The sequence below is a fragment of the Daphnia pulicaria genome, chromosome 4 (assembly GCF_021234035.1).
Source record: "Daphnia pulicaria isolate SC F1-1A chromosome 4, SC_F0-13Bv2, whole genome shotgun sequence".
In the NCBI taxonomy this organism is placed as follows: Eukaryota; Metazoa; Arthropoda; class Branchiopoda; order Diplostraca; family Daphniidae; genus Daphnia; species Daphnia pulicaria.
This window is the reverse complement of record NC_060916.1, coordinates 7,223,413-7,234,257: the sequence shown is the minus strand read 5'-3', so window position 1 is coordinate 7,234,257 and position 10,845 is coordinate 7,223,413. Positions and strand designations below refer to the sequence as shown.

Sequence of the window (10,845 nt, the reverse complement as noted above, 5' to 3'; positions counted from 1 at the left end):
TTCGATGACCCAAAACTAACATTCCCTGCCATTTTAATGTTACACTTAAAATCTGTTAAAAATCTGTTAAAACGATTTTTTAAATTACGCTGCAAAATTATAATAATAATAATCTGAATTTCATGTTTTATTTTTGTTTTGAAGTTATTAGTCTCTTTTTTAAATATTAAAAGTTTTTTTTAACCATTTGAGGTTATTTGTAAAATTAATTCTGCCAACCCTGTTCCTGATCGGCTTTTTCCCTCCAAAACTGTTAGCTGTCTCGTTCATCCGTCACATTTTCAATCTAGCTAGCCATCGACACTCAATTGTTCCCATAACGAAAACATATTTATTTAGTTTGCCCAAAATATGTTTGTTCTTTTTTATTTTACCGTTGGTGAACCTGGTATAGGGACAATTAGTTCAGTTAAGAGTCCAATTCTGACAGACGATGAAAAGGAAGATGTGATTACAACAGTACAAGAAATATGGGTTAGAGAAAGAACCAAACTAGTGGTCAGGTAAAATGTTTTGGATTTTTTGGTGTATGAGTTTGTTCAACTTGTTATTTAACTTTATTTTGGCATTGAGCCTACTGCTATTCTATTCATGTAATATCATAAACCTATGTTGGCAAATGTTTACGAGTGAAATCTTAAATGCTCGTTTGATTTCATGTTATAATTTTGATTCTGTATTAATTATATGCTGTGTAGGTGGCCCAAAGATTTAAATAAAGTAATCTGTAGAAGAGTTTACGATAAAACAATCTTATTGATTGTTATCACAAACCTGGAGTTGCTGTGGGAATATCGAGTGAGTATAGCACAGCTTATTATTGGAATTAGTCTGACAAAATTCTTTTTCGATCCTTACAGGTGGTTGTAAACAACCTCCTATGCACCGACGAAAAAGAACTGAAAGAAATGAACCACAACGAGCTCATCGAACGCGTCATAGCTGTGGCCAAAACCGCTAAGAAATACCAAGGCCAACTCCAACAAGCACAATCCTTTTTGAAGGAAGCAAAAGAGGAACTAAAACAACAACAACAAATAATGACCGACTACAAAATTGCTTTTGCAGACAGGATGTTTTAATCCTATAAGAAAACAGCGAATCAACCGCACATTCAAGAAACGAAGTCCTACGCAGCAGCTACCAAGGGTGCAACAAATAATGCAGCAAACCACAAATACGCACAATCCGCCCTCGCGTTCTCCATTGATTCGAGCGGTGCGGACAAGGAGTTAAACATCAAGCTCATCGACACCTTTCTTGACGCAAAAGCTGCTGGCAATCCAGTCCCGCTGAGCGTGAACAGAAAAGACGACAAAGGGTATATAACTTTCCCAAATCAAGAGTATGCGGAAAAGGCGCGGATGATATTAACAAACAGCACAACATGCAGAGGTATTATCAATGATCTCAAAACACAAATTAAACTGTATCCAGCTATAGGACTCTTTGCCCCAGAAGGGGATTTGAAAGAACTCAAAGAAGAAATTGAATTTCGAAACGGATTTATTGCGGACTCACTAGTCAAAATAGTACAAATACACAAATGCAAGGAACCAGATCTGATTCACATCAAACTATTTTTCAACTCGCCTGAAGTGAGAGATGAAGCTATATACAGAGCAAAAATTCACACAAGCATGAAGAAAATAAAAATTGTGCCAATCGATGTAAATAGAGAAGTCAGAAGATGTTATAAATGCAACAAGTACGGCCATACATCAACTCGCTGCAACGCAACGACAGCTACATGCGGAAAATGTGGGCAGAATCACGATACAAGAAGCTGCAAAGCAACCATCTACAAGTGCCCGAACTGCAAGCTCAGCCACATTGCAGGCGACCTAAAATGCCCAGAGCAGATAAAAGCTGTAAACAGGTACCGTACTCTCTTCAGCTTATAATGAATACTAAAAAGGCAACATACCATCTAATACAGCAACCAACCTCACTAAAATGCATTCAAATAAACCTCCGCCACTGCTCCGCAGCTTCAACAGTACTCGAAACGACCATATTAGAAGAAGGAGTAGATATTGCGCTTATTCAAGAACCATACGCTCGTTTCAATGCTACCCAACAAAACATTTTCGTCCCCAACATCCCACAAGGATATAAATGCCACCACAACCTAAATAATCACGACCATGCTTATGGAGCCTGTATAATAAGCAAAGACCAGTTTAAAAGCATTCCAATCCAATTCCCAGAAGAATTTGAAAACAACGCAGCTGGAATAGAAATAAAACTTGAAAACACATCACTGTGCTTTGTCTCTCTACATTGCCGTCCTTCAGCAAGAAACCAAGAAAAGCTAATAAAGATGGTCATAAACAGACTAGGTCGGCAACTACCAAACTCCATCCTTGCCATAGGTATCAACAAAAGAAACAAAATATGGGGAAGCAGCTCTACAACACAAATCGGACACTCACTAGAACAGATCATCTCGGTCCACAATCTGAACATAGCAAATAGAGACCCAGCTGAATGCTCTTGTATACCACCAGGTACCTCATTCATTGACGTCACAGCAGTTGGCGACAAGACAAATATTGCCTACTGGGACTATCTTAATCAGCCGTCAATGTCCGACCACCCCTATATAATATTTGGATTGACCCTCACCACACAACAACGGAGAAGAAATAACAATAGAACTAAAAGGAGAACAGTACCACCAGCAGACCAAATAGACCAGACGAAATTTTTTGAATCTCTCAAAGGGACCACAGATCTTCCACTAGCATCAAACGAAATAACTCCAATCAGCAAACGAGAGACTACAACAGCAAATCAGCGTAAAATTTTCGAAGAAGAAGTCGAGAAACTCACTGCAGATATCCAACAGGCAGCCAAACATAGCAGAACACGCAACGTTGAAAAGACCTCACAGGCCGCAGTGAAACCTTTTTGGAACGAGAAACTACACGACCTGAGGAAGAAATGCAGAGCCGCATATACAGTCGTGGCTGAAAGTTTGTATACCTTGTGCTCAAATATACGCCTTTTTACTCTGTATTGGCGGATAGTCTTAGCCTATCGCAAAGAAAAGGGGGTGTCATTTGTTCAAAGTTTTCTTTGTTAACCCAAACCCCTCTACCCCCTCTTTACTTAACTCTACCTCTTAACATCACTAACTATTTTACCGCGATGCGGCAGATGGTTACGCAACCCTTTTACCTGACGCTAAATGAATACAGAATAAGGCTGATAGACAGATTCTATTAATTGCCACTATTCTGTCACGCCACGGTTTAATTCTAGAACTCTTGCTAATCAAGCGTTCGTAAATTTCATTTTGCGTTCCGTAAAAGGGTTGCTTAACCGTCTCCCGTTTCGCGGTAAAATAGTTAAAGATGTTAAAGGGTAGAGTTAAGAAAAGAGGGGGTAGAGGGGTTTGGGTAAACAAGGAAAAATGCGCACAAATAACAACCCCTTTTTCTTGTGATAGGCTCACACTACCCGCCAATACAGAGTAAAAAGGCGTATATTTGAGCACAAGGTATACAAACTTTCAGCCACGACTGTAGAAGGTGGGGAAGAGCAAAGGAGAAATGCGAGACGGCAAATTTCACAGCTATATATCAAACAGCATACAAAAAGCTTGCAGCTGAATTTAAAAAGAGCCTCAAAGAAGAAAAGAATCGGACATGGAGAAAATTCTGGACGGAGAACCTAACAAAGACATGATGGCGGCAATCCGCACTATAACAGCAAAGCAGCACAAGACAGGATCACTTACTGCGCTTATGACAGCAGACGGAAAATTAGAAAGCGATCCAGGAAAGCTCACAAGAATGATGGCCAGTTACCTAATAAAGCTCGATCCACCATCGAAAGCAGAACATTTAACAAGTATAGAACATGTGGAGAAGGAAACAACAGAACGCAGCGTAAGCAACGAAGAAACACCATCTTCCCAAATCAGCCTGCGGAGCAAACGAGAGCCCTAGACGGACTAAAGAAGAAATCCGCAGCCGGTGTCGATCAAATTTCCTGCGAACTGATTACTATCGCCTACCCAGCCATAAAACATCGACTCTTAAATATTCTGAATGCAGGTTTAACCAACAATTGGTTCCCAAGCGGATGGAAGATAGCGCGAGTCTGTATAATTCCGAAGCCTGGGAAGAAATCATACCTCTCTCCGGAAGCCTATCGACCTATTAGCATTCTAAATACCACGGGAAAAATTTACGAACGCGTCATCCACACAAGACTGAAGAAAATTGCAGAGGAGCAAAATTGGTTCAACAATTGCCAACACGGCTTCAGAGAAGGCAGTTCAACGGAAACGGCAGCACACTCGCTTATTTCACACATCGAAGAAAACTTTAAACAAAAGAAATATACAGCGACGGCTTTCTTGGACATCAAATCAGCCTTTGATTACGCTTGGAGCCCGGCAATCCTGTCAGCTATGATAAACAAAGGATGTCCAATGTACCTGGTGAGAACAATCAAAGACTTTCTCAGAGAACGGAGAGGAAAAATCACTATCGACGGCGAAGACCTAGAGACAAACATCCCGACGGGCTGTCCGCAAGGTAGTGTTCTATCGGCCTTCCTATGGATCACGCTGAAGGATGCTGTTTTCGACATCAAGTTCCCCTTTCTTACATATCTCATAGCATACGCTGATGACCTCACAGTATGCTGCTCCGACGCAGACCCGATCCGGGCCGATCTGAACGTTCAGACTGCATGCAGCATGATTGTAAAATGGCAAAAATCCATAAAATTGAGTATCAACGCCAGCAAATCAACCTTTGTCATGTTTGACTGGCGCAAGAGACAAAGGACTCCTTTCTCCACCACAATCAAGATCATGAAAGTGACAGTCCCGCCATCAAAGCAAGCAACTTTTCTTGGCCTCACTCTCGACCCTCAACTTAAGTGGAATCTTCACATAGAAAACAAATGCAACTCGGCCTTAAGAACAACACACGCAATTCGACAATGTCTTGGATTAAGCTGGGGTCTAAGCAGGAAACGACTGAAATTCCTGTACTCTTGCGTCATCGAACCCATGTTGACTTACTGCTGCTCGGCGTGGGTGTCGGCAGCCCTCATGCCATCAAACAAGAAGAAACTAAGAAATATCCAAAGAAGAATAGCCATACTCATACTCAGAGTTTTCAGAACCCCACCCACCGATGCCAGCCTCGTTCTCTCCGGCTTAACACCAGCGGACTACAAAATACAAGAAATAACGACGTATAAGTTCCTAACGAAAGCAGAAGCACAATCCTTTACTCCATCATCCAGCGAAATCGCAACCAAAATCATCAACGAAGGTAGCAGCCGACTGAAAGCAAGCCATCAGATCACAACCGCAGAAAAAAAGCAAATGAAGAAAACCATAGCTGATATCACAAGAAGAAGGTGGGACACTGAATGGATGCGCAGCTCAACAGGACGCCTCACCTGGGCCTTCTTCCCAAACACAACTACGGCTGATAAAATAGAAGAACTCAACATACCATATCAGGCAGCACAGCTCTTCACAGGCCACTGCCGCCTAAATCTCTACCTCAACCGTTTCACCCACGCCGCTTCTCCGATGTGCAGTTGTGGGCGCAATCAAGAATCAGTTACTCACTTCATGTTCAGATGCCCTATCTTTAATGAAACCCGTCAAATCTTTCGACACAAATGCTTCCAAGTAACAAAAATCTGGCCTCCCACCCTCTCCGCTATTGGAAAGAACCTGTCCCTAATCAAAGCACTCATAAAGTTTATAGTAAAATCAAAGCGTCTAGATCACATCTAGCCCCACCCCCTAAAACACACAGCCATTCTATTTTTGCCCAATTTTCTGTCTAGCATACTCTCTATCTCAAAAAACTTCAACTCCCTCCTCCCGATAGCGTATCTTGTCACACGTGTAAGTTTGAAAGCTATATCTATCTTCAAAGCACCAACTTTCTCTCACAACCCAGTGAATAAATGCCCCTGAGCCGAATCTCTATTAGCCCAATAAACAATGTTCCCTACATGATCTGAAATCAGAAGATCAGCAACGATCTATATATAATGTATGTGTCCAAAACGCCATCCTAAATACAATTGACGGCCTACACCTTCTTGCGAAGGTCCGCCGCGTTTTTCAAAAAAAAAATCCTTACAGGTAACCAAGAAAACTCCTCAACTCACACAGCAGCACATTCTTGATAAATCTTCAGCAAAGAAGAATGCAAATGAGCTACGTGGCACAAAACAGAAGACAAGAAGGAGTCTTGTGTATCCTGAAGGCGACAACACTCAAGAAGCATCATTTCCAGTAATAGCTAAGAAAAGCAAACCCAACCCTGCAGAAAAACAACTTGTTGAAGTAAATATTTGTCTTTAATGTGTCAATAGGAGACATTTACTACATTTCTTAAAAATTATATTTTAAAGGAAATTACTGATCTGAAGTCCACAAATAGGAAACTTGAAGGTACAATTACTCAACTTAAAAGAGATTTGAATAAAAAGGAAGAAGAAAATGTGGAACTGGCAGATACTATGGAAAATCTTCGTTCGTGGTACAAAGAGCCACGAGAGTTAGCACAGCGTATGGAATTGAGAAAATTAAATCCTAATTAAGTCTTTAATAATATGTTTTTTTTTCTTAGAAATGAAAGATATTCTCCTCAGATCTTAATGACTATTTCTAACTTGAATAGAAGACCGGAAGCATTACCTTCTAGGGGGCCTACTCAATCTCAATCTGCGAGTCCTTCTCAATCTGCTGCTAAGCTGATGGTAATTGATGGCTTAATGTTATCTTTTAACTTATTTTGGCCAATATTTGATGTATAGGTTCCATTCGATGGTGACATTATGATCGAGTACAATACTCTCCGAGATGCAATTTGTTACGGGAGAGAAGCTCAATCGAAGGATTCGCTCAATGCAATGGTGGGAACTTTAATTGACTATTTTATCCTGCCCCAAGAGCAAGCTGAATACTCTCTTAGTGGTCGTGCATGCCGTTCAATCCCGAACAGTAAGCCAAAGAAGCCGTTCCCGGTCTCTATCATAGATGCTATGACCAGTAAGATCTTTTTTTATTAGTTATTTTTGTTATTCTATTGAATAGCTTTTTAATTCCACTTACTTAATTTTCACTTTTCTTAGATTTCATTCTTCCGAGGAGGAAGGCATGGCACAACAATGATCTACCCAAAGAAAAAGTTAAGACCGCCATTACCGAAAAAGCTTGTGAATAGCCATTATAAAACCAACAAGGAGAATTTAAAAGGCAGCATCAAAACCTTGAAGATGACATATTTGGCGGTGGAGCTACTAATAACAACAGAATGTTTGATAACAACCAGCAAACAGAACAAAATGAAACAGCCTAAGTTTATTGTAAGCGTACATTTTACGTGTCCTGCCATTTTGTGCTCTTGATTGATTGTTACGTGTTTCAATTCCTCTCATGCCGTGGGAAATGTTTTTATGGTTTCTTAAACGTACGTAAGTCTATTTCCCACTAGTTGTCCGCTAGTTGTTCATACTTCTGTGAATTTAACCTTATTGCCTTAATTTGCTGCCCTTGATTCTGTTTTTAAAGCCAAGTTGCTTAATTTACGTATTTCCCAGTCGTGTTGTGAATTTTCCCTTAATGCCTTAATTTTTCCCCTTGATTCTGTTTTTAAAGCCACGGAACAATCTAGAGTGACATCAATACTGTATATTGTGTCTACAAATCTTGAGTTAAATTAAAATCAAAGTATTTTTAATTAAGTTAATTATATAGGCTAGATTAATACAAGCTACGGCTTGGTTGTGGATGCAAATGTTGTGGATGCGATGATGCAAATATAAGCTTTACGAATTTATTTTACACTATAGGCTAGCTTACTGGACGTAAGCAAAAATTATAGTTACGCAAATACAGTACCCACCAAACTATTAGGTACACCCCCCCTATTTTCAGTGCATTCTTATGGCACTACGTGTCCTAGAACAAATGCAATAACTCTTGAACCGCTTGGGCTAGATTTTTTTCCTTTTGGCCCTGAGTAGATCTAATGATGATCTACATTTTTTCTACACATGAAGTTGTCGTAGGATTAACCCCCACGGCGCTACGGTATCGTTCAGTTTATTAGGTACACCCGTTTTCCCCCATATGCGCCGTGTTAAATACGGCGTTTTCAAAAATTTACAAAAAATACTAAAAGTAAAGCTAAAATTTTTTTCTTGGTGCCAAAAGATGCAAAATTCTTCACTCTATACGAATATAAAGAGTGATTTACAATAAATTCAACTCAGAGAACCCTTCCCTATACCTCAAAGTTTTCCACTTCAAAATTTGTCGAAATTTCTAATGCCTATGGGGGCGACAGTGCAAGTGTGTAGTAAAAAGTACAAATTTTGAAGTGGAAAACTTTAGGGTATAGGGAAGGGTTCTCTGAGTTGAATTTATTGTAAATCACTCTTTATTCGCGCGCATATCTACCACTTTATTACTACTTACTTTATTGCGAGCATTCTACCACTGAACCATCGATGCTGGACCATACTAATGATTTTTGATTGAATATTAACGACGACGTCCCGTCTGTTGTAGCCGTCGACCACACCCAAGCCGGTCAGCTTTCAGTATGGAAACCAAGGCTTGAGGCGATGAAAATATCCACTGAGAAAGTAAGAAATCCGCTGACTACTCAGGCTGAATCTTTCAAAAGACTAAATTTAATCGGGTGATAATCAATTTTACAACCGGATCTACTACTTCTTGAAAAATCTTCCGCAAGTAGTATAATATAAATTTTATTATAAATCAGGATTTCGTGGCGCAACGGTAGCGCGCCTGACTCCAGATCAGGAGGTTGCGTGTTCAAATTACGTCGAGATCATAAAACCCTGCGGGATTAAATTTTTTGAGATCAAACTTTTATTCCGAAAGAAGTCTGATAACGTATGCGAGTTGCTGCGCTTTTTCCCTTAAAAAAACAAGTCGTAAACTAATAACTCCCGCAGGCTACCGCCAAAATGAATGAAAATTATATCATAGACTCAACTTTTTACGCTGAATCTAAATATGCAGTCAGAATCAGCCTTATATGTACACACTTATGCGTAATCGACTGCCAAAGAATTTTTACTTCCGCGCGCTCTGCTGCTGGCGTTTTTACCCCTATTCGTACCTTATAAGCCAAAGAAAGTTGCTTAATTTTCAATATGTTGTTGCGGCCTGACGATGCGGTCATTTTTATGTAAAATTAACTCTTTTCCGTTGAGTTTTAAAATTTTTAATAAGTTATGAAATTTTATACCCAGATTTTTATGCCAGAAAAAGTGTAGTTTTCGGCCTTGTAAGTACCTTTATATCATAGGATCTTATTCAATTTCCAGTATGTTTAAGTAAATTAAATTCTCTATCTATTCATTAGCCGCTATGGGTACCGTACCGTTTACGCGCTCAACCCCGCCTGAGCTCGCTCACCCGCGCTAAAGCTAGCTCACTTCTACTCGTGTTGTCTTCATTTTTACCCTCATACTAAGTTTTTGTTGTAAAAGACAAATCAAATCAAATAACACAGAAAAATTGAAGGCGAGAACGAGGAAAACCTAGGTGGGGAAACCTTTTAATGGCTAGAGCTACTCACGAAAATACGGAAAAAAGAGTCGTTTCGCAGTTTTACCTATTTTTTAAAGTAGCTATTTAGATCTCAGATGCAGGATGTCATCTTCGCCAAACACGAAGACAAAAAGTAACAATTTCAAAGCACTGTTGAAATTTAAAACGCAGCAGTGAGCTAGCTCAGGCGCGGGTGAGCGTTTCATCAAAGCCTGGCCAGACGTCAAAACACGAGTTGCAGCCCTCCGCCGCTAGGAACGCTAGGAACGCTGGAAAAAGGGTGCCGTGTAGGCGCTCACCCCCGCCTAGGGGCTTAGCGGCTTAGCTTAAGTAGTCCATGCCTGAGCTCGCTCACTGCAACCCGTGATGCAAGAAAAACGAAATACCACTGATTCACTTCTACCATGGACTACTTAAGCTAGAGGACGGGTCTCTCGTCCTATCCCGCCGTGTTATAGCTTGTCGGGTGGATTTTTAATCATAATTTTTGAAGAAGGGTCAATCGATAGAGATTTAAAAAGCTATTATAAGTCTCCAATGCGCATTTCTTGTGAATATATTAAATTAAAAGATATTTGCGTTTTAATTTTGAGAGGACGGGAGAGGTGTTCGTTGGTTGTCTCCACCTAGCGCCAAGAATAAAAAACTCATCCATGGTTTTTAGAAATAAAACAAACAGAATCCATAGAATCACCAGAGAATCACAGATAGCAGACGCACCTAATCATACCAAACCAAACCAAAACCAGAGAATCACAGAGTGGTCAACCAACAATCACCGCTAGGCGGCGACAACAAACGAACACCTACGTCAATTTCTAATTAAAATATCACCGAAATTAAATAATTCCCGCATAGGGATAATTTAATAGACTCTAGCTCATTTTTGAAGCTCGATTCATTAAAGTAACAAAAAAAAAATGGTAGCCGACATAGGATTTGTCGAAGAGAAAGAGACCCGTCCTCTAGCTTAAGTAGTCCATGCTCCTACCCACTCCTACTACTCATGGACTACTCTAATTAAGGACGGGACTCTTCGGCGTTTCCTATGTCGGCCATGTAAATTTCTTTGTGGGAGAATCAGAATCAGAATTTAAAAATTACCATAGAATTACCATATGTTCGTATACCTAGCATTTATTTTTAGAGAGATATTTCTAATTCCTTTACGAAAAATTTGAAATAGGGCAAAACACCGGTGCCATCTAGGAACCAAACCTCCTAAGCTCTTGTTAGTTTGCAAGCAGATGCCCATACATGCA

The 10,845-nt window shown here is 40.0% G+C and overlaps 1 non-coding gene across 1 annotated transcript; it reads left to right on the top strand.

The window, feature by feature from the left end:
• Positions 1-8,786: 8,786 nt before the first annotated feature.
• Trnaw-cca lies at positions 8,787-8,858 on the top strand. Its single transcript has one exon. It is a non-coding gene; the product is annotated as a tRNA-Trp (tRNA).
• Positions 8,859-10,845: the final 1,987 nt, after the last annotated feature.